Source organism: Myotis daubentonii, chromosome 17, assembly GCF_963259705.1.
Source record: "Myotis daubentonii chromosome 17, mMyoDau2.1, whole genome shotgun sequence".
NCBI lineage: Eukaryota > Metazoa > Chordata > Mammalia > Chiroptera > Vespertilionidae > Myotis > Myotis daubentonii.
The window spans coordinates 37,319,825-37,327,006 of record NC_081856.1 but is presented as its reverse complement, the minus strand read 5'-3'; the positions used below and the strand labels follow the sequence as shown (position 1 = coordinate 37,327,006).

The window sequence follows — 7,182 nt, the reverse complement described above, 5'->3', positions numbered from 1 at the left end:
TTTCCAACTTAACATCCTCCAAAAATTTCACCTTTTGCTAGTATCACTTCATCCCATCTTTTTGATACTTTTATATCTGGAGATCTTTATATTTCTCTAAGCTCTTCCTCTAGATATTTAAACCTGGGCCTTTCTTACAATCTAATTTCTCTCTCTCTCTCTCTCTCTCTCTCTCTCTCTCTCTCTCTCTCTCTCTCTCTCTCTCTCTCTCTCTCTCTCTTCCTCAGCAGCATGAGTGTGGATTCAACTCATCCCCAAAGCCTGTTCTGCCCCAAAGAATCCAATTATAGGTAACCTTCAAATGAGCCTGAAGAAAACTATGCATCCTTGCCAATGACATCTGGGACACTCCACTTGGAGACTCTCTCCTTTTCCTTCCTCCATGGCTCTGCTCATTCAGAACAGCCTTGATTCTTCCACCAGTCCCAGTGTAAACTACCCACTTCTGTGGAGAACAAGAGAGTGAAGAGAAAGAATTAAGTCCATGTCAAGAAGCAGATCAGAACTGTCTTCTCACAGACCCAGCTCTGTGTACTCAGAAATTTCAGAGATAGAAATATCTCAGCCTTCAGCAGATGCAAGCACTTTCCAACATGCTGAAACTTAGCTACAGATTAAGACCTGGTTCCAGAACCAGAAAATGAAATGTAAGAGGTGGCAGAAATACAACTGGCCAAAGAATAGCAACTGTGTGACTCAGCTGAGGTCAGCAACAACAGAGTAGCTGGGCCTCTCTTCCCATCACGTCAGGCTTCTGGAAACCCTTCAAGGTGGAGCAACCAGACCTACAGTAACCTAACTTGGGACCATTCCTGGAACAGCCCATCTTGTAACTACCATTCCTGGAGTAGTTGGGCCTTGGAACAACCAGGCCTGGAACAATCAGTTCTACAGTTATGAAGAGAGATCCCTGCAGCACAATCCTGCCAGTGATTTGGAGGCCACCTTGGAAACTGCTGTGGGAAGCTATGATGCAGGACTGCAAACCCCTCTGAGTATTGTAGTACCCAGCAAACCATGGATTTAGTCCCAGGTTACTCCATGAACATATAGTGAGACGATGGGTATATTATTCAATCTCAATTTTGGCAGTGGCTGTATTACCTCTCCTGGGATTTTCTATGTATCTCTGCCTTGATATGCTGCTTCTCATGCCTGTTGTTCCAATTTGGAGCAGTGGGGTGGGTATGACTGGAGTCTAATCAGAGGTTTCTGTAGCCTTGCTGCTATAGACAAATGATAAAACATGTCTCTGGCTGTACATAATTAGATATAATACTGTTTTGGATAACTCTAGGATCTAGAATCTTAACCTCAAGAATAGAAAGTGAAAGTACTAAGATGTGTGAAAGGATTATTCATATTTTCTGAGATTGGGAAGCTTATTAAAAACCTTACTTCAGGTGATGGTTAAGCTATAATATGCTTCACTGATCTCGGCCCCTTTTACTAATTTGTTTATCAAGTATTCATAAAAGATGTTTTATATTTTGCTGTATGTGATAATAATACCAGTTTGGCTGGTTGGTTCATAAATTTAAATACAAAAACCCCCCAAAACAACCCACGTCTATTTGAACAAATAAAATAAAAGCAAGGAAACTGAGGGTTAAGTAACTTGCCTAAATAGCTAGTGACAGGCTGGGATTTGAACCTAAATATGTCTGACCTCACATGTATGCTCTGCCACCTCTCTGTCGATTTCACCAAGCCTTTGATATTGATACTTCCCCTTGTTAAATCACACACACACACACACACACACACACACACACACACACACACACACACTGCTTCTCGTTATAGGATGTTATGGGAAATTTTCCCTTTAACTACAAAATTCAAATTTTCAACTTGCAATGATATTCAGGGAAAAGCAGTCATCACTAGTTAGAGTAACAGTATTAGATGCTCCATGGACATTTTTATCCCTACTGTTCTCTCTATGTAGGTCACCATAAATGACTATCTGTAGAACAGGAGGGGAAAAAATAACATGACCATTACCTCTGCTCATTAAGACTCTGGTAAGTGTCAAGACGTTCTCTTCTACCACCTGTCCCTCCGATGAGTCACCGGATCCTTGTTTCCTGAGGGTGGAAGTTACCAACTGGCTCTTCTCCTTGTTCTTTATCCTACATCCATTGCTCAGATTAGTGAAAGTTAAACACCACACAATGCTCTTAGAATCATTGGGAGAGAAATACAATTATAATCATAAATATTATTTTTATAGTTTATAATATCTATATAAAACCCTAATATGCAAATTGACCAAACAGCGAAACAACCGGCAGAATGATTGACCTCTATGAAGCACACTAACCACCAGGGTGCAGACACTCAACGCAGGAGCTTCCCCGAGCCCACAGGCCCCGACCAGTGGTGGCGTCAGGGGGTAGGGCCGGCAAGCGGGCAGCGCCAGGCCAGCCAAGGCGGGTGCAAGCCGGGGCCCTGATCACCCTGCCTGTTGCCCCACAGATCGTCCCTGATCGCCAGCCAGGCCTAGGGACCCTACCCATGCACGAATTTCTTGCACTGGGCCTCTAGTAGTTTAAATAATAGTTAAAACTTTATACTTTCAGTAAAAAGTACCATATGTCACTTAATCTTGGTCCCCTAAATGGTATTTAGCTATATTATTGCTTATATAACTACAAAGCAATTTATAAACTGAAATTGTAGAGATGCCCCTTGAGAAGTTACTTTATGAATCAGCCACGGAGGCGTTTAGAAAGTTAGTATGCACAGAAATTACCAGGAGATGGTACAAATTCTAAAATCCAGAGGTGTAGATGCATTTTTTATTTTAATTTACAAGCAAAATAATTCACTCTTTTCAGCATACAGTTCCATGAGTTTTGACAAATGCAGACTTGTGTAACAATCACCACAAACAAAATGCAAAACAGTTCAATTGAACTACCCCCAGCCCCCTAAATACCTTGGGTTATCCCTTTAGAGTCAGACTTTCCCCCTAGCCTTACTGTCTGGCTACCACTGATCTGTACTCTTTCCCTATAGTTTTGCCTTTTCCAGAACATCATATAAATGGGATCACATATTATATAGACTTTGAATCCAGCTTCTTTTACTTAGCATAATGCATTTGAGATTAATCCATGTTGTTGCATGAATCAATAGTTCATTCCTTTTTATCGATGCACAATATTCCACTATATGAATATTTGTTTATCAAATTCCCCAGTTGAGGGACATTGGATTATTGACAGGTTTTGGTAATTATGAATAAAACTGTTATAATATTTACATACAGGTTTTTATGTAACATCGGTTTTTATTTCACTTAAATGCCTATAAGTGGGATTGCAGACTTGTAATTTAAGTGTATGCTTTTCAGTAAAAAACAACACACCTGCAAAACTGTTTTCCCAAGTACCAGTTTGCATTCTCACCAGCTTAGTAGAAAAGTTTCAGCTGCTAAATGCCTTTTTGCACTTGTGGAACAGTGTTTGATTTTAGCCGTTAGAATTTGTGAGTAGTGGTATTACATTGTAGTTTTAATTTGTATAATCCTAATGATCAATGATGTTGAGCATATTTTCATGTACATACTTACTATCTGCATACCTCCTTTGGTAAACTCTAGTATCTGTTCAAATTTTTGGTCCATTTTTAAATTAGATTGTTTTCTTATTTTTGAATTTTCATTATATATCTGGATCCAAGGTCTTTGTCAGATATGGGGTTTCCAAATATTTTCTCTAAGTCAATGGTTTGTGTTTTATTTTATCAGTGTCATTTGCAGAGTAAAAATGTTTTTTGGCCGTAACCGGTTTGGCTCAGTGGATAGAGCGTCGGCCTGCGGACTGAAGGGTCCCAGGTTCGATTCCGGTCAAGGGCATGTACCTGGGTTGTGGGCACATACCCAGTGGGGGGTGTGCAGGAGGCAGCTGATCGATGTTTCTCTCTCGTCGATGTTTCTAACTCTCTATCTCTCTCCCTTCCTCTCTGTAAAAAATCAATAAAATATATTTTAAAAAAATAAAAATAAATAAAAATGTTTTTTTGAAGTCCAATTTGTCAATAGTTTTCTTTTATAAATTGTGATTTTGATGCTGTATCTAAGAATTCTTGCCCTAATTCAAGGTAACAATGATTTTCTCATTTTCTAGTTTTACCATTTACATTTATGTCTATGATAAACTTGGTATAAGGTATGGATTATAGGTCCAGATGCATTATTTTTGCATATTTCAATTGTTACAGCAAGATTTATTGAAAAGACTACCTTTTTTCATTGAATTGTCTTCATACATTTGGCAAATTTCAATTTACCATATATGTATGGCCTATTTCTGGACTCTGTATTCTGTTCCGCTGATCTATGTACCTGTTTTTTCATAAATACCACACTCTCTGATTATTGTACCTTTAAAATAAGCCTTGAAATCAGGTAGTGTTAGTTCTCCAATTTTGTTTTTTCCAAATGTTGGCAATTATAGCTCCTTTGTATTTTCATGTACATTTTAGAATCAGCATGTCAATATCTAGAAAATATCCTATTAAAATTTAGATAGAAAATGCACTTATCTATAAGTCAATTTGGGAAGAATTAATGTCTTAGTAAGATTGAATTTTCCAATCCATACACAATATATATCTTTATTGATTTGGATTATCTTTGACTTCTTTCATCAAAAAATTGTAGTTTGCAGCATATAGATACTGCATATATTTTGCTAGATTTAAACCTAAACATTTTTGTTTTTAATGTTGTAAATAGTAGCTTTAATTTTTTTCCATGTTCAATTGTTTAATGCTAATAAATAGGAATAATTTTTTTGGCATATTGCTCATGTATCCTATAACCTTGATTAATTCATTTAAATAGACAGTTTTCTTCCTTTCCAATTTGTATGCATTTTATTTTATTTTTCTTATTTTATTGCACTGGCAAGAACTCCACAACAATGTTTAATAGGATTGATGAGAGCAGACATCCTTACTTGTTGCTAACCTTAGGGGGCAAGCATTAAGTCTTTTGCTATTATGATGTTAGCTGTAGTATTTTTTTTATATGCCCTTTATCAAGTTAAGAAAGTTTGCTTCCATATCTAGTTTGCTGTTACTTTTTATCAGGAATAATTCTTGAATTTCTACAAGCCCTTTTTTTTTTTGCATCTATTAAGAGGATCATGGAGTTTTTCCTCTTTAATCTGTCAATACTGTAAATTATATTGATTCACTAGGGGCCCAGTGCACAAATTCATGCACCTTAAAAGGAACTGTGTCCCACGAGGCTACAGTGGGCCCAGGGGTGGGTCTCGCCCCATCCTCAGAGCTCCCTCCTGGCTCCTCCTGCCGAGGCTCCTGTCCCTTGTCTGCCGGCATCGCCACTCCTGACCCTGCCGCTCCAATGCACTGATGGCGCGGAGAGATTGAGGCCAGCACCAAGAGCGGGTGAGAGCAGAGCCAGCACCATCAGTGGGTGCGAATGGAGGCTGGTGCCCCAATCACCCCTTAGGAGCAGGGGGAGATAGAGAAGCCCTCAGGGGCAATCAGGGCTGGCAGCTGCCTTGCACCTGCTGACAGCACCAAAAGATTGGGACCGGCGCCAGGCGCCATCTGCGGGTGCGAGCAGGGCTGGCACCGGCAGTGGACACGAGCGGTGGCTCCAGTGCCGGCAAGCAGGTGCAAGCAGGGCCGTCGCTGATCGCCCCTCAGGAGCAGGGGGAGGTGGAGAAGCCTTAAGGGGTGATCAGGGCCAGCAGCTGCCGCTTGCACCTGAGGACAGTGCTGAGTGATCAAAGCCAGCACCGGGCACCGGCAGCAGGTGTGAGTAGTGGCTCTAGTGCCAGCAATGGGTGTGAGCGGGGCCTGTGCTGGCAGCAGGTTTGAGCGCCGGGCAGGACTGTGGTGCGAGGGAGCAAAGAATTTTCAGTAACCACTAGAGCAGTGATGGCGAACCTTTTGAGCTCGGCGTGTCAGCATTTTGAAAAACCCTAACTTAACTCTGGTGCTGTGTCACATATAGAAATTTTTTGATATTTGCAACCATAGTAAAACAAAGACTTATATTTTTGATATTTATTTTATATATTTATTTTATATATTTAAATGCCATTTAACAAAGAAAAATCAACCAAAAAAATGAGTTTGGGTGTCACCTCTGACACACGTGTCATAGGTTTGCCATCACTGCACTAGAGGCTTGCCGGATGACAGCAACTGGCAACCGACCTTGGTCTGGCACCCCCGCTCACCTGCTCCACCATCCCACCGCAGCCAACACCCACCAGGTTCCATGTGCGCCCCTGGTGGTCAGCACACATCATAGCAACTGGTTGTTCGATTGTTCTGCCGTTCGGTCTATTTGCATATTAGCCTTTTATTATATAGGATTCTTGCATGTCCAACTGGCCCTACATTCCTGGGATAAGCCCCATTTGGTCATGATGTATTATTCTTTTATATGTTGCTGTATTTGATAATGTACCATTGAGGATTTTTGGTATGTTCATGAGATGTATTGGTCTGTTGGGTTCTTTTCTTATCCTTGTCTAGTTATGGTATTAGAATAATGCTGAGATCATTAAAAAAAGTTGGGAAGTGTTTCTTCTGAAACAATTCATATTACTTCTTCCTTAATGTTTTATATAATTTGCTAATGGTACAAGTTTTCTTTGTTGGAAAGCATTTAACATATAAGTTCAATTTCTTTAATATATATAGGACAGTTAAGGTGATCTATTTCTGAATGAGTTTTGGGAATTTGTGTCTTTCAAAAAATTTTCAACTTAACCTGTTGTAGAATTTATAAGTATAGAGATGTTCATGGTACATTTAATTCTTTTAATTTCCTTAGCGTCTGTAGAGGTATCTCCCATTTCATTCCTAATACTGGTGAATTGGGTTTTCTCTTTTCTTTGTTTTGGTCAGTCTTGCTAAAGATTGACCAGTTAGACAGAATGATGTATTCAAACTGGATGCATTTTAAACAAGAATCCCCAATTATTCTGATATTAATAGCTGTAGATGTTTTGAAGGAATCCCAATCTATATCATAGAAGATACTCAGTAAGAGGCAGCAAATCCCAAGTAGATTTATGTTTAAATAGAGCTCATGATTTGCCTCACTCTAATCTGTCTCATAACCTATGGCATCATTTTACTGTTACCTTAAAAAGTCACTGAATCATTAGAACAAGATTTACCTAG

The 7,182-nt window shown here is 39.6% G+C and overlaps 1 pseudogene; it reads left to right on the top strand.

Annotated features, from left to right (window-relative positions):
* The first annotated feature begins 231 nt into the window (after positions 1-231).
* Positions 232-1,053, top strand: LOC132220010 (homeobox protein NANOGP8-like; annotated as a pseudogene).
* The last annotated feature ends 6,129 nt before the right edge of the window (positions 1,054-7,182 follow it).